The sequence below is a fragment of the Felis catus genome, chromosome B1 (genome assembly GCF_018350175.1).
Source record: "Felis catus isolate Fca126 chromosome B1, F.catus_Fca126_mat1.0, whole genome shotgun sequence".
In the NCBI taxonomy this organism is placed as follows: domain Eukaryota; kingdom Metazoa; phylum Chordata; class Mammalia; order Carnivora; family Felidae; genus Felis; species Felis catus.
Window position 1 is genome coordinate 140,207,814 of NC_058371.1, and position 25,035 is coordinate 140,232,848.

The window sequence follows — 25,035 nt, forward strand, 5'->3', positions numbered from 1 at the left end:
AGCAGGCTCCAGGTTCTGAGCTGTCAGCACAGAGCCCCATGCGGGGCTCGAACCCACAAACCGTGAGATCATGACCTGAGCCAAAGTCGGACACTTAACTGACTGAGCCATCTAGGCACCCCATACCGATTATATTTCAATTTAACAAAAGACCATGAAAGAAACAACCACACAAAAAAAATGTGTTCTGATATACAGTAATGTATCGAAAGCTCTTGGCAGATAGAAAACAATAAATTACAATAAACTATTTAAATGTACCTTAAAGGAATAACAGAGGCTGTGATTTGAAAATAGATTGCTAACACCTTATTAGCATATAGCAAAAAGGATCATAGTCTCAGAATATGTGTAGAGTGTCAATGCAGAACCTCGGTAGGGAAAATGATCAAAAACATCTTTCCATCTGAGTAAAGAAGTTAGAAGTTCAGCCTTAGGAGTAATGACTCCAAACCAAAGAGATTGCTTAGATAATAAGGTTAGATTTATCTTCTCCACTTTCTTGGGGGAGCCAGGGGAAAGGCTGCAGGGGAAAGTGCCAGCCAGTCACGTTTGCATGAGATAAATAATCAGTTGTGAGCTCAGTGTGTGATTCTCGTTAAAATCCAGACATTGGAACAGCTCCCGAAACGCATTGCCACCACCACCACCACCAATCTCTTTTGCATCTCATTGGCATTTGAGGACGTTAATTGACTCATTATTGCAATTCATATTCAGGAAAGGAAGTTGATTAAGGAAGGCAGATGCAGAATCTCCAGACACATTCATAGCTGCGTTGTTTGTCCCGGCAGTTTACTTGAGTTATTAGAATATTTAGGAGGCTATAGCCAGAGGGACAGGGAACGTGTCCCACGAAGTGTCACCCTCACAAAATAGATTTTTATTAAAAACAATATATTGTTTTAATAACCTTATTCTACCTTAAGGTCTAACTAGTGATTATTTTCTTAGCTTTTTTGTACTAATTACAGCCACTCCACTGTTTTAATTGCTCTTCTGGAAAATTGGTTTCTAATACTTGTGTTGTATCAAGGAATATTTTTTTTTAAGTCCATGAAGAGTATCTCTAGATTGTACTCAGTTAAAAAAACATTTAAAAAATTAGCATCAGTAGCAAAATTTTATAAGCAGTTTTTTAAAGGTTTCCTTTATTGCAAGTCTCAATTTTGACTAAGTAAGCTGTGATAAATTTATAAGTCAAATGTATTTTATTAACCACCTGAGTGATTGCTTCCTTTTGCTACTTTGATCATCTCTAAACAATTGGGCTAGTTTCTATTTGTATGTCTAATGTTACATAAAGATAGTTATATACATATATATAAGTATGTATTATATATCTAATATATAATATATATTAACTATTATATATATTTATTAAATATAATGTTTATATATATTTAATATATGTTTATATATAATATATATAATATAAATATATTATATAAGCTATATTATATAATATATATTTCTATATTATATATACACCATATATTATATATTATTAAAAACTAATAAGAAATTAAATTAAGATTAATTATTAAATTAATAAAATATTATATAAAATATTATATATTATATATATAACTATCTGTATGTAATATTAGACATACAAATGGAAACTAGCCCAATTGTTTAGAGATGATCAAAGTAGAAAAAGGAAGCATATATATATATATATATATATATATGTCTATTAGATGAGAACTTTCTATTTTTATTTTTGGAGTGACCAGTATTTTGAGCTTACTACTGAAAAATGTTTTGAATAATTGATTTGCAGTAATATGGCATAAATAAAATGCTATATGCTATATAATTCTGAGGTCATTTAAATTTTTTTTTTCTTTTTTTTTTTTCTTTTTTTTTTCAACTTTTTTTAAATTTATTTTTGGGACAGAGAGAGACAGAGCATGAACGGGGGAGGGGCAGAGAGAGAGAGGGAGACACAGAATCGGAAACAGGCTCCAGGCTCCGAGCCATCAGCCCAGAGCCTGACGCGGGGCTCGAACTCACGGACCGCGAGATCGTGACCTGGCTGAAGTCGGAGGCTTAACCGACTGCGCCACCCAGGCGCCCCTCTGAGGTCATTTTAATAGAAATAGTATAATTCACTTGCTACTCTTTATATTGAATTTCCTTAATAACAATAATTTTGAGAAAATTATGTGTTTTTTTTGTTTTCATCTTAAATGTGAAAGTATGGTTCAGACCTAACTATCAATAGTTTTAGTACCTAAAAGAAACAGATATTTACCTTTAAGGAGTTCCTCCAAACAATTAATCCTACAAAAATCTTGTTTGATATTAAGCAGCCATCATTGCCGTTTAACAGTATATTTTCTTTCCCATCTAGCTATTGCTCAGATTTAACTAATTTTATCTTCTTTACTTGATCTGTATCAATTAGCCTAAAAGCACAAGAACATGAGTACAGTTGAGGCATTTTTCTATACATATAGTTGTACATGAAACAGAAATGAATAGCAAAATGTAATAGATCTCCTTTCACCTTGCCACAGTAGTGTACTTTTTTCACTGATTAACTTTTAGACCCTGCAGCAAATAAATAAAGGCTTGCTTTCCTCATATGTTAGTTGTTTTAAATGTCAATTGCATTACAAAGTATTTTTTCTATAAAACTTCAACTAAAATTTAGTGAGTAATTATCATGTATGCACCCGGTATTTAGGAGTAAAATGGTGGCAACAAATTAATAATGCATTATGTCCATTATCCAAGAGCTTCCAGTGGGGGTAGCATACAAATAATTCCATATGATAATACAAAGCATGACATAGATAGTTTCACTGGAGATTAAACAATAAAAGCTCCAAGAAATGAACAATCTACTGACTGTCATTTTTAGAATCTACAGGGAAGATCAATGAAAGACTTGTGCCTAGACCCTAAAGGGCATATATGATTTTGATATAAGGAAGAAGAGGGTCATTCCATGTGGATAAAATACCGTGAACAAAAGCACAGCCATAGGCATGCTCTGGGAAAAATAAGTAGTTGTGCATTATTGAAACATAGAGTGACTCAAAGTGAACCAAGAAATGAGGCTAAAAGGTAGGCAGGAGTCAGCCTGGGGAAGGCTTTGAAAGACACATTGAGGAGTCTGCCCTTTATTCTACGGATGACTTAGAGCTATGAAGGTCTAACAGGGCTAAGGTGGACACAGAGCAGCACGTGGTGACAAGAGAGGCTACTTGAGCAGATTATGTTTCAGGTAGCTAATCCTGGAACGAGCAGGGCTGACATATCACACCAGGGAAAGCCTGGAAATGGGCTGTTGGGCAAAGCAATTAGAAAGCTATGAGTAAGGTCCAAAGCAGTAATTACCCACGCTAAAGAGGAGGCAGCGGGCATAGAAAGTGGAGGATATATGTGTACAGGACTGGAGATACAGAACTCTAATGTAGTAGGGAGCTGAGTAGTAAGTGTGAGGGGAGGACGGTTGGGAAAAAAGGAAAGAGGGAAAAAATTATGGTAACTGCAAGATTCTTAGCTGGATGATTGGCTTTATGACTGATATGAAGGAGAAAAGGAGAAAGAGAAGAGAAACATCTTTATGAGGAAATATCCAGCAGGCGAATGTACATGTGGGTCAGAAGGTTAGGGTCAGGGCTAGAAATTTTGATTAAATGTCTTGCAAATAGAAATTAAAAGCGAATCTATGGGGACATATATATGTTCCATTTCACTTGTGAAATGGTCATATCATGAATGGATGCTGGGGGATGAGATTTTGCAAATGCCTACAGGAATGTAATGGCCTAATGGAAGGAAAGGGGTCGGCTGAGAATTTGTTTCCTCCCATAAAACTTTAATTTATGAAGACCAAGAAAGCATGACAAGCTTAAAGCCCAGGTGACATGCAAAAAGGAACTGGAGAGACACGATTACTGGCAAGGTAAAGTCACCGAGTCTCATTTTTGAAATGCAATAATCTGTTCATTTCTTCACTTACTCAACATTTACTGAGTGACTCTATGAACCAGGAGTTGTGTTAGGCCTCAAACTATTACATGATGGCTGTAAAATTCCAGACTGTTCTTGGCAATCTCATGCAACTCCTTGTTGTTTTTTGCTCTTTCCTCATATTTCATATTAAGGATTAATTCCTATTAAAGCTCTTCCTTTATCATGTAATAAGAATTATCATTAAAATATGGGTATAATAAAAATACTCCTTAATACATAAATAATACTTTTATAAACATTTGTTCACCTCAGTCCTCCTTGCAGTCTCGTGAGCTAGATCAAGTAAGCATTGTTATCCCCATCATACAGAGGAGGAGCAAAATGACCAAACACAGTCTCTTGTATGCAGTGATTACTCAATAAATGTTTATTTGAATGAATTCTACCAACGAAGTGTTGCTAAAACTTCCTCAGGGAGCTAATTTGTAATTGTAATTTAAGCAACACTCCTCACCAAAGAAAGACTCCTTTAGACATAGAAAGTACAAATCAAGGGAGGTGGTTTCTGCCTTATGTCAAACCAAAACATTCTCTCTTCTCACCATCACTAAATATCCCTAGCCATAGCTCCAATTTAATATTGGAGCTTAACTTGCCACAGCTCCAATTTAAATATTATACCCAAGTGACATCCCTTTCAGGTCTCAGAAACTTATCCCTGTGAAATAAAAACAAACTTCTTAGTCCTCCCATTGCCTTCAGCTTTTATTTTTTCCTGTTCCTAGGGAAAATGTAAGTTTTGAGTCCTAGTTACTTCCAACAACTTCACTATGTTCTCTTCCAGATCTGTCAAGTTAAAAATCTCAAAACGATACTTTCTAAAAGGCGCGATTTGTGGGAATTGTTCAAGAACCTCGTATTGAGATAAATACTTGATGTCAACCTGGTGTCAAAGAGTTTGCATTATATTTTCAAAGCAAGTCTAAAGAATAATTATGTCAATATGATAGCTCCAACCAACTGGAAAAAGTTTTCTGAAACACTGGGTTAAAAAAGAGATCAGTGAAAAAAAAAAGTGCCACAAGTAATTGTCAATGTCTGTCATAGACACAGGGGAGGGAGGAGGAACACAAGTGCCTTGTTTCAATGGCAACTTGAATCAGACTATACTGGGATCAGATTATGAGATATCTGGAGTGAGTAGTGTGATATTCATTTCTCCTTAAAACAAGGGCAGACCCAGAGGGTAAAGTGCCCCACTTAAGTGAGGAAGGTAACCTTTTGCTAAGAAATCTGGCATGCAATACTGGAGATGGCAGTTGATGCTTTAATCAAACACAGAAGTAGACAACTGTTTTCGTCAATTCCTAATTGCATGTTTGCAAATACTTTTAACCTAAGTCTCAGTGTTTTCTGCATTAAGCAGCTGACATTTATTGCAAAGTGGAAATGATGGAAAATTTAATCCAAATGAAAACTAAGCAATTGTTTTGAATTTGTGAAATGAATTTCTCTCTAGGGGGTCTATGGAACTAAGGGGAATAGGTGTTAGAAATAGAAATCCCCATGCATCAACATAAACAGAGATAACCAAACATGTCTGATTATAATAATAGAGAGAACTCTCCAGAGGGTTTCATGCACACGGACACATTCAAATGCTATTTTGTTAAGTTTTTCTAGCACTGAACATCTCTGTAGACTGTTTTATCTTAAAATGGATTGTTGTCCCAGACACTAGATCATTCCCTCCAGAGCCAGAGTTGCCTCCACTTTAGGTGACTTACTCAAGGTCACTGAACATGAAGGGCAAAGTAGAGGCTTTTTCAAAGACTTTTGAGTTCCAGGCTTCTGCTTACTCATGGATCTCAGAGGGGAAAATGTATAAAACCTGCAGATCTATTTATCTACATGTTTTCTGTGGCTGAAATTGTGCATTTATGAAGTGATTCCTGCACTCATGTCATGGTCCCTTCACTTCAAAGCAGTTAAAAACAGTTTTATTCAACCCCAGGCAATTTATGTTTTTTTAGTTACTCTGAGATTATATAATGTGACATAGAAAGACCTGTAGATTCCATAGTGCAAAATGGAGCAAGAAAATAGAATGAAATTGAGAATGGCAATAAAAGATTCCAGGTATTCTACATGTTTGGAGGAAAGTGTGTCATAGGAAACTGCTCATATCATCCAAAAAATATTTCCACATTTATCTACTCCATCTTGTATCTGTTTGCTTTCTAGAATACTTGTCCTGACTTCCTTTGTCTCCCGCACCAGAAACAGCATGTCTACCACCAGTTTACCTGGAAAAATCAGAGTCTGACCAGGAAATTAGAATCTACTGTAAATTAAAAAAAAAAAAATCAGAGTTATGAGGGTTATGGAATTGCTGAAGGTCAAAGAAGAGATGGTGAGACAAACTAGAGATCATTACCAGCAATAGATCATTCTCTGCTAGAGCTAGAGAAACAGAAGGAGGAGGTGGTGTTTCCAGAACCCATAAGCCAGGACCATTCAGCAGAGCTAAAACCATGTGAAGGTTGCCCATTGGGAGCTGGAACCACAAAGAACTCTGTACAGTCGGAAGTGGCACCGTTGAGGAGGACAGACACTTCTGGAAAGGCTTGTGGGGAAAGCCTTGACTTCCCTTTTTCACCTTTCAATCTTCTATCGGATTTGCAAGAGAACAAGAGAGTTTATAAGATAATGTTTCCTGAAATGTAGAGCAGAGAAAGGGTGAAGATTCATCTGAGAGTAGATGAACAGTTGGTCAACTGATTACCTCACTTAAGGATTCTCTTTAACACAAAATTCTGCATTAAAAAAAATCTGTTTAACTTTATTTGCACAAAAAGAAATTGGTCTTGATTTTAATTTTGATTTCTTCCCATCTAGAGTTCATTAGTAGGACTCTGTTTCTTTATGAGTAGCAGTCAGAAAAAATCATTTGGGGAGAGTAGGGAATTTAGTAACATTGGAAGTAAGGGTAAAGGGTAACATAAGCTGAATAGAAGAAATATTTTTGCTATTAACAAGCAGTTTCTTTTTGGGGATCCTGGAATCTCTATTTTCATCTACTTTCATTATTAACAGTTCGCCACTTTTCTTTGGTTTTGTGTAGAGACTCCTTTGAGAATATGATGACATCTTTCTGTATGCACATCCAAAAAAATCTTAAACATTATTTCAAGGGACCCCCTAGCCCTGGCCTAAAGCCACATGATGTATCTCTAGGGGGAAAAAATTGTTGTATTCATGTTAGACTTCCTTTTGTTCTTTGCTGAACTTTGTTACTCTTCTGAGGATCATAAAAGTTCTCCAAGCAAGAGTTAAGATTATTGCACTTGAAAAATATGGCCCCGGGACACAGAGAAATTGTATGCAAATGATGTTCATGTGTATTTTTCTTAAGGGAATGTTCAAAACCCCCAAAATATTTAGGGACAAGTTTCCAGATGTTCTCCAAGGGATATAAAACGTTTTTGTGTGATAGGCAAGATGACTTTAGGTTGATAGAGTATACAAATACAAACAGTAGAAATATACTAAAGGTAGGAGGAAAAGTTTACATGAATCAATGGGAAATTTCCCTGTTATTGGCTCTTTTGAAGGTGCAACATTAGTTCTTCAAGAGTAGAAACTGAACCTGCCTTGTATTCTATGATGAGTTATGTAGTGGTCTTCATATGCTAGAAGTGAAGCTTCTATGTGGCTTCTTTTTTACAAAGAAATATAACAAGCAGCCTGTATCTTTCTTTTTCTGAGTTATGATTGTATATATGAATTTTATAAATAAAAACAATATACTAAGCCACAGTTGTGATCTTTACCATTAAAGATTCATCATGAGGTCATGGAATGTCAGCTTTGGAAGAGACTTTAGAGTTTATCTATTACAACTATTTATTTATACAGGAGGAAACTGAGACCTCAGAAAATATGATTTACCTACCACTAGTCAATTTCATCTATTACGTTCCCAGTTCCTTATATCTGTATCTTAATGGTGTTAGGTTGTCATTTCGCCTATTAGGGTAAATTATAATTGATAAGGATTTTCAATTTTCTACTGAAATTTTTTTTAATGCTTATTTATTTTTGAGAGAGAGAGAGACAGAGATAGAGACAGAGACAGACAGACAGACAGAATGCGAGCAGGGGAGGGGCAGAAAGACAGGGAGACACAGAGAATTTGAAGCAGCTCCAGGCTCTAAGCTGTCAGCACAGAGCCTGAGGCAGACAAACCGTGAGACCGTGACCTGAGCCGAAGTCAGACGCCTAACCAACTGAGTCACCCAGGGGCCCCTCTGCTGAACTTTTTGATTAAAGATACTAATTGAGCAAGTTCATAAAGAATGAAATTGCATATCCATCAGTGCATTGTCAATTTTCTGTCTGTACAAAAAGATTTCTGGAAAAGGCCAATTGGTTTCTAACTCTTGGTTTCAAAATCTGTCATGAGGGCCAAATGTGACCAAGGATGTACGGTTGGCAGCTGCCTAGCTTCTTTAGACCTCATTTTCATTATAGATTTAGGACAACCAGAACACCTACTTCATGGGTCACTGTGGGAAATAAATGAGCAGAAATGCATGGAAAGAACTTAGACTATAAATGGCACATGGTAAGTTCTATTAGTAAATGCTAGCTGTTGTAGTATTAGATGCTTTGGAGTCTGGGTTTACTGGGTGCTTACATCTTCCAGAAATAAAACTGGAAGACACTGCCTTAATTGTGAGCAAATGGAGGCACTAAACTTTGCAGCTGCTAAAACTTAAAGCTGATTATTGATGGGCAAAAAGAAATTTCTGTTTGAGAAATGGTTAAATTGAGTTATGAGACAAGAGCCTGGTGACTTATCAATGAATAAGTTCATAGTAAGTTGCTAGGAGCACAGTCCTGAAATAGGAATACACAAAATACCAAACACATAAATTCTTTGAGGCTTATAGACAAAAGCTCAAAGGCTGTCTAGACCAGAAGCTTATAAGCATCCCTTTATAGAAGAGTGTAGAGTAACTAAGGTGCTTGGTGGTGCTAGGATAGGAAGGAAAATACCATTTTGTCTCGTTAGAGGCAGAGATCTTGTTCAGATCTATTTTTTCCCTTGTATGATAGTTCATGTTATCTTCAGCTTGGCAGAATGTGGTCACAAAGATGCTTATCGCTTCTTCTAGTCTGCCTCTCCCTGCAAGGTTCTCAAAGCTTTAAATCACAAAGAGGAAAACTGTTGAAATTGTTTCTCTCAATTTTGAGAGTTTTTAATATTACTTCTGCTTTGGCAAAATGCATTTATTCAAGCACAGTCTCGTCTGCACTCTAGAAAATGTGATACCATTTTGCACTGAATGTTTAAATGCAAAAAAAAAAAAAAAACTTGGCCGATTAACAAGTATAACTTCTTGTGATTCTGTTCCAATAATCTTGGAGAATTGTTATACTGTAAACCCAGAAAATTAACATTGCCAGATAAACAGTCTGATTATATCTGGCATGATCAAGGTTTCACAGTGAGAAAATGTAGTTTCCTAAGGCCTCTGACAGAAAGCCACTCTCAGACCTTTTCAAAGATTTTCAGAAGTTATGACTTGAGATTAACTATGGCATGAGCAAAAAACACGAAGTCGTGTTTATAGTTAGCCTGTGGCTCTGAGTTAGCAAGTTCTCTCTTAAATGATCAGTATTTGAGCTCTGGGTGCTAATGAGCGAAGGTTAGCCAGAGGGAATGTGGATGAGGGGAGAAAAGACCAAATCATTCTCCAGGGAGGAGGGAAAGTAAGCATTAAAATAAAATCTGAATAATTTTTAGAAATCAAATTATGTTTTAATCAATGCCTCTAGAATAAGCCGAAGAAGCCCCACTGACGTTCCCAGCTGTAAGAGTAGAAGTCTGGTTTCACATTTGCATGATTTTGAAGGTCAAATGCCTGCTATCCAAGTCTTACTGATCCATATGGACTAGAAATGCCACAATATGCAATCATCATGAAGGCAGATTGTCTCCTGTAAATCTGTCCTTTCTGTAACACATTCAAAATGTACCGTATTGGCTGGATTATAAATCCTTTCAGGAAATGCATGCACATTTGTAGAAGCAGCTTCACGTTGATGGATGATGGCATTGGTGTTCAGAGAACCCTTAAAATAATTTATCATATGTATAAATCTGGCTCTCCATGTGTCTGGATTTCCTGTGGCCAGGTATATACCTGTAAGACAAAATCCTGTTCCAGAGATGAGTAAAACCATCTCTGGGCTGTTTCCATGTTTTCTATAGAAATGAAATCTAGATTTTGTATTATTCTGGACCCCAACTTTATGTGTTAATAGAAATTTACTTAAAAGAACACTTAAAGTTTGAGAAGGCTTCTATCAAAGGATTATGGTCTATATATTTTATTTCCATTAAATAATTAATTTCTTTAGTATGTTTAAAATATTACTCATTTTATAATTATTTAAATATATATACTATCTTCAGAAACTGAACTATTGTGTAAAAGAGGGAAAATGAATTGGAGGGTGATTCCAAAGCAATCCATTGTATTGTAGAAAATTGTTAACTTTTACATACTTAATTCTGTGGATCTTCTAGTATGTACTAAACATTATTAAACTCAACAACGTCCACTGTTCTCTAAGCAACTTACCTCACTTTATTTACAAAAAGTAAAATATCATTCCTTCTGTCTTAGATATCATATACCTTTTATAGCATTGACGGAAGTAACATTTTCCAAGCTCATAAATAGATACATTAGATCTGTTACATACTCAATAACTACTTTTCTCAAACACAAACTAAAACAGAACCAACGTTGAGTTCTAATTTTGATTGTTTGAAAATAGTATAGGACACCAAAATTAGAAAGGGTTGCTTTCTTTTTAAAAATTTTTTTAAATATGTATTTATTTTTGAAAGAGACAGAGCACAAGTGTGGGAGGGGCAGAGAAAGGGGAGACACAGAATCCAAAGCAGGCTCTAGTCTGTGAGCTGTCAGCACAAAGCCCAACGCAGGCGTTGAACTGAAGAACCGTGAGATCATGACCTGAGTCAAAGTCGGAGGCTTAACCGGTTGAACTACCCAGGTGCCCCAGAAAGGGTTGCTTTCTAAACAAATACACTTATTTGACAAACAGAAAATTTAAGTCCAACTTGGAGTGATCAAATCAAATCAAAAGATGAGTTTGTGGCTGCCTTGGAACTAAGACTAAAATTTGTGTTGGTTCTCAAACTAGTGTGTAAGCATTTCCTACCATGTTACAATGCCTCTCAACCTAATAAACAAGTAACATTTTAGAACAAATATCAGTTGCATTTTATAGACTAACAATGAACCATATGAAAAAGAAATAAAGAAAGCAATCTCATTTACAATAGCATCAAAAGCAATCAAATACTTAAAAACAAACTTAACTAAGAAAGTAAAACATCTATTCACCAAAAACTATAAGGCATTAATAAAATAAATTGAAAAGGACACAAATAAATGGAAAGATATCCCATGTTCATGGATCAGAAGAGTTAATAGTATTAAAATGTAATTACTACAGATGCCATTTATAGATTTCAATGTAATCCCTATGAAAATTCCATGGAATTTTTCACAGAAATAGAAAAAAATCTTAAAAATCATATGGAATCATTAAAGACCCCAAGAAGTCCAAACAATCTTTAGAAAGAACAAAGCTGGAGGTATCACACTTCCTGATTTCAGACTATATTACAAAGCTATAGTAATCAAAACAGTATGGTACTGGCATCAAAACTGACACATAAAGCAACAGAACAGAATTGAGAGCCCCAGAACTAAACTCACACATTTATGATCAACTAATATTTGAAAAGGGAGCCAAGAATACTCAAAGGAGAAAGGATAATCTCTTCAATAAATGCTGCTGGGAAAACTGTATGCCCATGTGCAAAAAAATAAAAATTGGAATCCTATCTTACACCACTCACAAAAATTAGCTCAAAATGGGTTAAAAACTTAGACATAACACCTGAACAGTAAATTCCCAGAAGATAACTGGAAAGAAGCTCCTTAAGAACAATCTTGGCAAAGTATTTTTTGGATATGACACCAAAAGGACAAGCAACAAAAGCAAAGGCAAACACATCAAAGTATAATTCTTCTGCACAGCAAAAGAAATTATCAATACAATAAAATACAACTTATCAAATGGGAGAAAATACTTGCAAACTGTACATCTGATAAAGGGTTAAAACCCCCAAAATATAAGGAGCTCAAAAAACTCAGTACCAAAAAGCAAACAATCCAATTAAAAAATGGGCAGGGACTTGAATAGACATTTTTTTAAAGAAGGCACATACAGGGGCGCCTGGGTGGCGCAGTCGGTTAAGCGTCCGACTTCAGCCAGGTCACGATCTCGCGGTCCGTGAGTTCGAGCCCCGCGTCAGGCTCTGGGCTGATGGCTCAGAGCCTGGAGCCTGTTTCCAATTCTGTGTCTCCCTCTCTCTCTGCCCCTCCCCCGTTCATGCTCTCTCTCTCTCTCTGTCCCAAAAATAAATAAACGTTGAAAAAAAATTAAAAAAAAAAAAAGAAGGCACATACAAACAGTCAATGGGTATCTGAAAAGGGGCTAAACATCACTAATCATCAAGGGAGATATAAATCAAAACCATGATGAGCTATCACCTCACACTTGTTAGGATGGCTATTATCTGAAACACAAGAGATAACAAATACTGGTGAGGGTGTGGAGAAAAGGAAATCCTGGTGCACTGTTTGTGGGATTGTAAATTGGTGCGTACTATTGAAAACAGTATGGAGATTCCTCAAAAAAATTAAAAAAAATAGAAGTACCATATGACCCAACAATTTCATTTGTGGGTATGTATCTGAAGGAGACAAAATCACTCTCAAAGAGATAGCTGCACTCCCATGTTCACTGCAGAACTATTCACAATAGTCAAAACATGGAAACAACCTAAGTATCTGTTGATGAATGAATGGATAAAGAAAGTGTGGTATATATATGTACAATGGAATATTATTCAGCCATGAGAAAGAAGGAAATTCTGCCATTAGCAACAACATGGATAGACCTTGATGGTATTATGCTAGGTGAAATAAGTCAGAGAAAGACAAATACTGTATGTCCTCACTTATATATGGAGTCTAAAAATATTGAACTTATAGAAACAGACTAGAATTATGGTTTCCAGGAGCTGAGAGGTAGGAGAAATGGGGAGATATTGGCCAAAGGGTATAAACCTTCAGTTATAAGATGAATAAATTCCAGGGATCTAATGTACAACACGGTGGCTATTGCTAATGGGACTGTATCACACACTTGAATGTTGCTTTGAGAGTAGAAGTTTAATGTCCTCACCATTACAACAGCAATGGTGACAAAATGGTAATCATGTGAGGTGAAGGATGTGGTAAGTAACTTTATTGTCTTTGGTTTGTTTGTTTGTCCTCTTCAACGGAGCATGCAGCTTTGGGAGGGACACGCGTGGAGTGGTGAGGGAGAAAGGGGATACCCACCTAGCCAGCCAGATCAGCCAAATCAACCCCGGCGACCAATGGGGTGACAGATGTCACAGCCAGATCGCCCTCACATCTTGAAGTAACTTTATTGTGGTAAATATTTTGCAATAGATTCACGTATCAAACCACCACACTGTATACCTTAAACTTCCATGATGTTATATGTCAATGATATCTCAATAAAGCTGGAAAAAAAAGAGTAAATGAGACGCTGAATAGATGTTTCACAAGTTGTTTTTTGTTTGTTTGTTTGTTTTGCCCAACTGATGTCTTGTTTTGCACTCTAATTGGTTTACTTATGGCACTTCCCAGAAAGTAAGATATCATTCATTCATTTATTCATTTATTCCACAAACATTTCCTGAGAACTGGATATATGACAGGCACTCTAGTGGGTGATACAAGAGAATTTACAATCTAGTAATATAACCCAGTGTAGAGCAACACAAGCACAGATGCACAAAGGGCTTCTTAATCTAATCCTTGCATTTGTTTCTCCAAAAAACCCTAACACAAGATGCAAATTCTGGAGCCATACCACCTGGTCGTGATCTCGGCTCCACTACTTTCTAGTTTCTGGCCCTCAGGAAAATTACTAAATCTCTCTCTCTCCATTTCTTAATATGTAAAATTATAATACTTTCCTTATAGAGTTGCTGTCATAATTAACTAATTGGGTGACTAAACTGACATTATGTAAAGATTTTAGAATCATGCCTAATGTATAAGAAGCCTTCAACAAACTTTACGTAGGATTATTGTTATTATGGTTATTATTATTATTTTTACAATAATAAAAATCCTCTCCACAGATAGCCTCCAGGCAGCTATGATTTAAACTCCATCTCATATTATTTTAATCCATTCCAATTCCCCTCCTCTTCTTTAATTCCCACAGAGTATCCCATTTTAAGATAGATTTTCATGGCTATTTCTGCAATCAGAACATTTAGCAGTTTGGTGATGAAATCAGGGCAGTTTGAGATGTCACACTCTAACTAGTTACACTGCACAAAGCCTAACAGTTTGCTTTCTGTTTTTAAAGAAGCGTTTCATTTAGCCATACTTGTGGCGGCACATGTAATTGAAAAGAGGCATATGGAGACCAGCATGGAAGCCTAACAAACACTTCAGAGTGGCTTAAAAACTATGCTAATCAGTTCGGGAAACGATGTTTTCATCTTAAAAAAAAAAATCAAACTCCTTAAACCTAAGGTGACTTTTAAAGAAATGAAGTCATTGTTAATATCATCTAGCACGGATTTATTTCTCTCTGCCCTGAAATACTGAATATAAAACTGAATCATATAAAAAGGAGGAAAGGAAAGCACCCCTGACCGCTAGTTTTATGGCGCAGAAATGAACTTGTAATGGCGGTAAACCAGGACATCGGTCCCATGGTCGGAGTCAGCGTAGACGGCCTCTCCCACGGGACAGGGAGAAGGGACGCGGGCTCAACAACACTCCTCCCCCTGCAAGAAAGCGCTGAGCATTACCTGAAAACAAGGAAGGCATCAGATGAACAGACCTTTATAACAGAATGTGCATCTGCCAAGACAAAAATACACCACAAGCTTCTGGTGTTGGCACGCTGACAGTATGAGCAAGCTGTCTTAGTAGTGATTTTGCAAATCATTTGAGTTTCAATTCTATATAGGCCGTAGGGCCCCTGGAGCATCACTTTCTATATTTGGCCTCCTCATTTAGCTATGTTTGGAATAAATAGGCTATGGGTAAAAATCATGCCCTTTAAGAGTTTTGCATACACAGACTAGTTCTGCATATATATGGTATGTGAACGGAGTGATTGATGCAAGTCTATGCTTGCACACACACACACACACACACACACACACACACACAAAGAGGCTTTCTAAATGTATTTTTAAGTTGTTTTCCTATGTGACTTTCTCTCTCTCTTTTTTTAAGTTCAGCTCTCTGGCATTTAGTAACCCACAAGCTGCTGTTTCTTTTTCCAAATAAGTTCAGCTTGATGGTGGGGCCAAGAAAAATGAGCCCAACTGATGATTGCAATCTCGAAAGAAAATATGCTTTTTATCAGAGACCACATGTTGCCAATGCCAATTAAAGTAAAACTGGGAGATTTTATCAGATACCAACCTGGAGAGGAGAAATGATAAGCCAAGTGTAAGAAAGGAAAAGTAAGCGTCAGGTGGAATTGCTGGGATGCCCGCTTAACATGAAATGTAAAAATATAAGGTGGAGAGTACAGCACACATTGCAGATGAAGCAATTTGTTAGCCATCTAGATAAACAATTGGACAAAGGCAATGTCATGGACTTTGATTTAAGCTGATCTGGATCCTGGCCCATTGACTACCTGAATCACCTTCACCTCTCACTTATAAAACAAGACTCACAAAATCTTGTTTGGATTTTAAAAAATTAGAATGTGGACTAAAGCACCAGTTTCATAATATTCACTTGATAAATGTTGAAAGAGAGAAATTAATTGATTAATTTGTGGACAAATGCTTCAACAAGATCTTTTTTTTCTAAAGTGTTATACAACCATTTTGACACATTTGTCTTGTAAATTATGTATTGTGTGCACTATTTTACTGTCCTTCAAAGGTTGGCAAGGAGGACTGTAATTATGTGACATGTTCTTATAGTTTTATTTCTGACATCATTTAATAACATACTCATGAGACCATACGATTGCATTCCGTGGAAAAAGGATCACTTTTCCCACTACTAGGAGGTGCCAGGTATCAAGATTAAAAGCTTATTTAGGAATTTCTCTGCCTTGGTTTCCATCATCCCTAAAATGTTTATGCCACCGTTGAAAATTTATTGTAAGGGTCAAATGAGAGGAACAACGAGAAACTGCTTGCATCCAGAATATACAGTAAAAGTTACTTCCTTTTTCCTTTTCCTTCAGGGAGTTGAGTAGCTTTTATGTTGTTAAGAAGTAGTAGGAATTTGTTAGATGAACGGGCTGAGTCTTTAATCCTGAAAAGTGGGTACAAATGCTGAAATTCTGAGATGGAGGCCTGGTAATATTTTTGCACTCAACAAAGTATTGAACTTAGATATTTTTAGAACTTGGTGAAAATAATTATTTAAAAAGGAACACCATGTCAGATGCAGTAATGATATAAAACAGGTATTGAATATATCTTTTTCATATTAAAACATGTTCTTTCTGTAAACATACCACTCCTTACTTTTACATCTTTTCAAAGTTCATAGTAAATAGAAGATACTTGTACTAGACTTATCCATGATTTATTTGAATACTGTATTCCATTAATCCTAAAGTTCCGGAAATTGTTCATCTCTTTTTAGAAAGATTCCCCATGCACATTTACCTGAAGTAAGAGACCAAGAATCCCATACTCAAATAAATTTTCCTTAGTCTCTGTAGATATATTCTTTAGAGCCAATTAAGGAATTTGGAGTTTCAGGAAGCAGATAACCAGGTCATAAATGTACCATTGACAAAGCCTGAGGCAATGTTAAGGTCAATGAAGGAAATAGGTTTGTATTAATGTGTCAATTCCTCATATTTAGATCTAATCATAATAATCATGTGCTTTCTGGCAACTTTCCTGGGTATTCACCTTTTACACCTGGGGAGTGAATGCAGACTTTAAAAGTTCAGAGAACTAAATATAGTGCAGCTGGACTGTAACTTTTTCTTTTCTTTCCTTTTCTTTTCTTTTCTTTTCTTTTTCCTCTTTCCTTTCCTTTCCTTTCTTTCATTTTCTTTCCTTTTGTTTTTCTTTCTTTCTTTCTTTTTGTAGACTATAACTTTTGTTCAAAAGAACATTAGTTTCTTGGCCAAGAAGTTCTTCTGTATTTTCCTATTATGTAGACCCTTATGAGTATTTTATTCCTCTTCCTACATAGCTCCAGCTTTCTGAAATTACATTAACACATTGTCAAGAAAACCGTACACATTTCATTTATACTATTCATCTGAATTAGTCATGAAAAGAAACAGTTACAGTTGACCCTTGAACAACATGGGTTTGAACTGCATGCGTCCACTTATACATTGATTTTGTTTTTATGAATACAGTATAGGACTGTAAATGTATTTTCTTTCTTAGGATTTTTAAATAGATATTTTATTTTATTTTATTTTATTTTATTTTATTTTATTTTAAGAGACAGCATGAGTAGAGGGGGAGACAGAGAGAGAGAGACAGAGAGAGAGAATCCCAAGCAGGCCCCATGTTCAGGACATAGCCCAACACAGGGCTTGATTCCACGACCCTGGGATCAGGATTTAAGCTGAAATCAGGAGTCAGATGCTCAACTAACTGAGCCACCCATGAATCATTTCTTAACATTTTCTTTTAGCTAATTTACTTTATTGTAAAAATACAGTGCATAATACATATAGCATACAAAATTTGTGTTAACTGGTAAGGCTTCTGGTCAACAGTAGCTATTAGTAGTTAAGTTTTTTTGGGGGGGGGGGTCAAAAATTATATGTGGATTTAACCCCCATGTTTTTAAAGGTTCAACTGTATTTTATTTCTACTAATGTGGATTCAAGTTAGGTACACACAAAGATAATACAATAATGCTCACTTTTCAAGCAACCTGGACGTTGCCATTACCAGCTGCTAAAGCGTTTATCTGAACAGAATGTAATTTGTTTTCACAGGGTGCATATGTATGTGGATCTATCAGTCTATTATTGTTCATCTTGATTGTTACCCTCTGTAGGTGGACTTTGTTAAAAATAATGAAAACACACAGTTAATATAATTATTTATTGTAGAAAAACAAAAAGCAATGTAACTATTCAATACAGTTAAGATGATTATGAAACACTGTATAATATTATTAATATCCAGGTGATTAATGTTTTTAAAATTTGACTTATAAGCAATTGTAAAAACATTATTGGGCTGTACTTCACACCTATTAAATTATCTTTCTGGGAAAGGATAGATAATCTGCATTTTTAAGAAACAGATCAGGTAACTTTGGAGAATGTTGCACTAGAATGTAAGCTTAATGTGAAAGAAAGGAGTGTTATTGTTTGGCTTGCAACTATAATGCTCTGTACATCATAGGTATTCAATGAATTTATGCTGAACAAATTAGTTTATTATTTTTTAAAAAATTTTTTAATGTTTACTTATTTTTGAGAGACACAGAGACAGTGTGAGCAGGGGAGGGGAAGAGAGAGGGGGAGACAGAATTTGTAGCAGGCTAGCAGGCTCCAGGCTCGGAGCTGTCAGCACAGAATCCAACATAGTGCTGGAACCCGTGAACTGTGAGATCATGACCTGAGCTGAAGTTGGATGCTTAACTGACTGAGCCACCCAGGCGCCCCATGAATTTGTTATTATCTTCTATGGAAAATGTGTTATTTTCAATAATGAATGAAAATTTATAACACCAAAAGGTGCCCTTGATATATGAATGAAAACAATCAAAAATGGCATGTATTCTAAGGCTACAAGTATTTAAAAAGTCATTTTAAATAGAAAAAATAAGTCAAGTGCAACATCTATATAAGAAAAAAATAAATAAAATTTGATCAAAATTAAAATCTTTGCAAAAGACTTTATCAAGAAATGAAAAGACAGGAGGGAAAATATTTGCAAATTAAATACCAAGTAAAGGACTATATCAAGAATATGAAAAGGACACTTAAAACTCAACTACGAAGAAACAAACACAATTTAAAACAGGCAAGAGATGTGACTAAAGAAGGTATCTGGATGGCAAATAAGTATTAGAAAAATGCCCATCATCATTATTCATTAAGGAAGTGCAAATTAAAACCACTAAGAAATACTACTGACATACATTACAGTAGCTAAAAAGAAAAAGTTGACAACACCAAGTACTGATGAGGATTCAAAGTAATTAGGACTCTCATACATTTCTTGTGGAGATGCAAAATGTTAGTCTCTTTAAAAACAGTTTCTCAGTTTCTTATAAAGTTAAACATACACTTACCACATGGCCCAACAGTCCCACTTCTAGAAATGAAAACGTATTTTCACACAAAAATCTGTACATGCATGTTTATAGCAACTTTATTTATAATCTCTAAACACTGGAAACAATGCAAATGTACACAAATTGGTGAATGGTAAATTGTGGTATAGCCATACAGTGGAATCTTCAGTAATACATTAAAAAAAATAATAATTATTTGATGCAACCATAACAATGAATCTCATGCATTATGCTAAGTGCAAGAAGCAAGGTACAAATTGATATAACCTGTATGATTCTATTTATATGACATTCTGGAAAAGGTAAAACTATGGGGACAGAGAATAGATCAGTAGCTGTAAGGGATAAGGATGAGAAGAAGATTTGACTTCAAGAAGGTAACATGAGGCTATTTTTTTAGGGTAATAGAACCATTCTGTATTTTGATTGTGGTGATGATTATGTGACCATAAGCATTCATCAAATCTCAGAGCTATGCATTAAAAATAGTGAATTTTATTGTATGTATACTAAGAAAAAAACAAAGAGGAAGAAAAGTGAAAAGAGATGGAAGAAACCCTAAAATAAAAGACAATAATCATTGTGATATGGCAGTGAATTTCTTTTTAACCTTCACTTTCCAAATATTTCTGTGATGTGGTTGAAATAGTTACTTAAGTAATAAATTATTTTTGTATATAAAGTAAAATGTTTCACAATAACACCATGTTTGATTAGCAAAGTCACATGTCATTATTCTTCCTCATGAATTAACATTGCATTTGCTTTGCAGTGTTAAGAGTTATTTGTAACTGGGTTTGTAGAGCTGCAAATCAACTGACTGCAAAAAAAAACTAGTCAATACATCCAGTATTTTTCTATATGACAACACTCTGTTTAATTGCTATATTTAATAAAAAAAATAACCTCTCTATATATGCTGCTTCTTTGACTCAAGCTATTTGCCTCCCCCTTGTGTCTGCTTCTCCCACATCCACACCCATACACATGCATACACATGTATATAAACATTGCCACACTGAGACGTACTTCCAACCTAAAAAATCCCTGCATGTTGTTCAAAATATGGCTCTGAAGTTATCTTTCCTGGAATACCTCTTGGATTCCTCTGCTCAACCTTCCCTCCAATGAGTTTCCCAAAAGACCACTTCTCTCTACCTTCATGGCAGAGTTCACACTGAATTTACCACATTGCATTAAAACTCCCTTTACAGGTAACTGGACGTACTAACTAGATTATAAGATTCTTACAGCAGCTTGTCTAATATATTTTTATAACCCCACTAATTAAACAAAAGCCTGGAATATGGTAGTATTTGGGTTATTCTCCCCATAGTTTTAGTTTTACAGGCAATCTTTTTTTTTTCTTTTTTTAAGAAAGTCTTTTTTAAAGGAAAAAAACATCCTTCATTACTTCAAAAGGGGTGGTTGGCATGCGTCTTGAGTTGGATAGATTCCTTGGGCCATATATCCTGCTGGGTTCATCCCTTGAATACTTACTATGGGCAACATCCTGATAGCTCAAGGAATGTATGTTGTAATAAGCCATTCAAAAATGTTAACAACTTGGCTGCTTTCTAAGACCTTGTCAGTTACGTCATTTTATCATTCATGAGAAGAAACTATTAAGGAACCAGGTAGAGCAGGTTCAAATTTCATAGAAATTAAAGTAACAGAGACTCTGTAGAAATCATATAAATTTAGTTTATCGGTAACATAATAAATCTTATGGTTTCCCAAAGAACACAAGATTATAAACTCCAAAAATCAAAATGGTTGTGAGAAAGCCACCATCTCATTCCAATAGTTTATTTATAAATTAAATCATACACACACTTTATCCAGCTAGACAGTAACAGAACCATAATCAAAATTTACAGTCACTGAGACATACATAATTTAGTAATTCTTTTGAATTTTAAAAATAGAAGAATGAGAAAAAATAAGAATGCATCATAGTGCAATATAAGCTACTTTCATGTTTCCTAAAACTAAAAACAAAAACTTAATATGGTTTTGATTTATAATGCTTGTGTCCAATATCAAAGGTGGAATAACAACATAGAATTTTTAACTTTAACTTACTAGCATTATTTTATAAAGTGCTTAAGATAAAAAGTTTAAAAAGGGGTCCCAAGACATAAATTCCACAGTACAAGGATTCTTTATAAAATTTTTTTTAATATTCATTATTTATTTTGAGAGAGAAAGAGCATGTGAGTGAACTGGGGAGGGGAAGAGAGAGAGGGAGACACAGAATCCCAAGCAGGCTCCAGGCTTCCAGCTGTCAGCACAGAGCCCGACACAGGGCTTGAACTCCCAAATCGCAAGATCATGACCTGAGCTGAAGTTGGCCAGGCACCCCAGTACAAGGATTCTTCATCACAGAAATTAGCTTAATCCTATTCAGCAGAGCGAGGAAAAATCTAACATTTTACCAAGTCCTACCCTCTAGCAGACAAAGAGAAACTTGAATTACTAGAACGATCAGTGTCTGAAATATCAAAAAGACAAAATCTCTATATGTAAATTAGAATCTCACTATTCCACATCACCAATTGTCAACAAGGATGACTTACAAGCCTGTTAGCAGTGCATACATCCAAAGACAGGTAGCCCAGGAACTGTAGCACGAACAAGCTCTACTCCCTGCTCAGACCACAGAAACATCCACTCAGTGTGACATTTGCATTTGACCCATAAGCAGAGGGTTTCACCTGATACAGGGTGACCCCGTTAAAAATAAATACCTGTCTCTTCCATCCCAAGCTTCCTTGGTTTAGCAACACAGTGTCCATTAAAGATATTACAGGGGAACTCAATCACTTGTCCGAAGGAGATAATGAATTAAAAAGTGCTCTGGGGGTAGAGGTAACATCTCCATGGATAACAAGAGACTCATCAGGCTCAGCTCAAAAGAGTAGAAGTGACAAAGCCAGTCCCTATTGACCATCAATTACCTCTAACTAAAATAGCAACCGTGCTTCTCAGAGAGTCACTCTGCGGCCAGCTAGATTTTCAGCTTTAGCTTCAGTGCATGCCTTCTAAGCCCCACTGCCCTGTGAACTTCTGCAGAGATGATAAATATCCAAGCCTAAGTGGTTCATATACTTTTGATTTAAAAATTCAAGCATGTTTTTCCATCGCTCTTCGTGCAAGAAATACTCCTGTGTTTTCTTTTCTTTCTTTGTTTTTTTTTTTGTTTCAATATAGAAATTGGATTAAACAGCATGCTTTGCAAACAGATAGGAATGCTAATTAAAGGACAGACTTCACAGCCACATAAAAAGCAGCTCCACACAAAAGTCTTCTTTTCCACCTCAAATGTGGTGTTAGTGACTTGGTCAGACAGAGCTTGTGCGAACCCTGTAGAAGAACATCAAACAGTCTTAGGAAAGAAAAGTCAAGTCACAAACTTAAGTAATCCTCTCCTTACATTTCTATTATGATTGGTGATATTTGGTATGGGTGAAAGCTAATGTCTTGATTACAGATGCCGGCAAAGAGAGCGTTAGAGAAGACTGGGTTTGTTCTGAGAGAAGCAAAAATACAATGTTGAAATGTGATCTGACTGCCGAAATTTTAATGCACTTTTAGTTATTGCTCACTGGAACAAAAGGTTTAATCAAACAGCACAATACAAACATAAATGCAGCATAATCCTCACTTTTATCCTTTTTTCTCTAATTTGAGCATCATTTATTCATTCAACAAACTGACACTGAGTATACCGGGCCCTATGTGAACACAAAGGTGAATAAGTCGTGGTCTCTAATCCCCAAATATGACACTCTAGGGAGGATGTAGGACGCTCGAACAGATAGTTACAAAGTAAGTTAATAAAGGCAATGACAGCTAAATGCACAGATTATTCTGAGTATCTTAGTCTAAGAAGTGTGTGTTGGAGAGTGGCTGCAGGGCAGGAAGGGGGACTGACCAGGGATAAATTCCTGGTAAAGGACAAAGAGGAGATCAAATATATTTCAGATGGACAGGGCCTGAAATTGGGGGAGTGTGTCGGTGCTCTAAGTAATTCGAAATTACTCGGAGGTACAGAATTCAAACGTGTTACAGGAGCTGATGGTGGGATTATAGGCAGCAGCCTGATCAGGAAGGCCCCGGCACATAGTGCTAAAAAGTGTTCTCTGCCCTCTAGGTCAAGAACGTATCAGAGTGGAGGGTTGATGTGTTCAGTGTGCCAAACAGCCCAGGTAAGCCTGTCATGTTCTTCTAGTTCAGAACCATATATTCATTTCCTCAACAGATAATTGCTGAGTGCTTACTTTGTGTCAGGCAATGTTCTGGTCACTGAGAATACAATATTGAACAAGGCAGGTAAGGTCTCCTTTTTGTAGACAGATTGAGAGTGAACAATCTGAGAATATTAAGTAAGATTTTAAAAATTTATAGCTGTTATGTGGAGGATGAATTTGATGCAAGAAGACAAGTTAGAGGGCTCTTGATAATCTGAGATAGCCTAGGGCAAATCAAAAGATAGATGGTGGGAGTAAGAATGGACAGAGGAGATAAATTCTAGAAATATGTAGGAAGCAAAATCAACAAGACATGATTACTGGAGGTAAGGTAGGGTGGAATTGGGGCAGATGATGGAAGGAAAAAGTTTGAACCCTTGGTTCCTAGTTTAGGTGATTGAGTAGATGGCAGCCACAGCAATCAAGACAAAGAATACATTAGAAGTAGTCTATCCCCAAGACCACATTATAAAAGGCCTAGGAAAGTATATATAGCTTTACATGTAGGATTACATATAGTACCTACATTTTATAGAGGACTACATTAAAGATGGTCACAAAGCTATTGATCTACAATGTGTGAGGGGAAGATAAAGCATTTGGCAACCTACCAAAAGAATTTCAGAAACAGGATATTATATTTTCTCATATAAATAAAAATGTGTTATCACATTAGCAAAGGGCTTAAATAAAGGATCTCAAAATTTCTGAAATTTTAAACTTCCCTTAATGAACACTTCTTTATTTCTATGTCGGTCATTGTTCATATGAACATTAACAGGAATCAACCATGGCTCAGGTGAGAAAACAATGCAACTGACACTTTATTTTCCTCTGCCAATAACTCAGGAGGGAAGGACTCCACAAATTAGGTTGACACATGGTGTCTAGAAAGAATTAATTCCCACTCGATTCTGGGCAGACTTACAAGCTGGGCTCCATCCATAAAGACTGATGGGAATTGTGAGGATTGGTTTGTGTGGTGTTATTTTCTATTGCCATCAACAACTGGACAGAAGAATACCAATCACCAAAGATCACCTTGTAGTTTTTGCTGCTGCATTATCCAGAGACACTTGGGAATTGTTCCACATTTGGAAGTTTTTCTTGACCTGCATTGGATAGTTTTGCTGTATTTGTCATGTTGATATCTTCTGGCGGAACACTTAGACATTTATTGTAAGAGCTTTATCAGAGGACAAAACTATTTTGAATATGCCAAATCGAATTATAGTGCACTTGAACAGTCACCATCCATCTTTTATCCATGATTAACATTCATTATGTAGCATCAGAAAGATTTGAATTAAGAGACATCAGGAGAAAAAAATATATGCATATTTAATATATATAATTTATATATATATAAATTT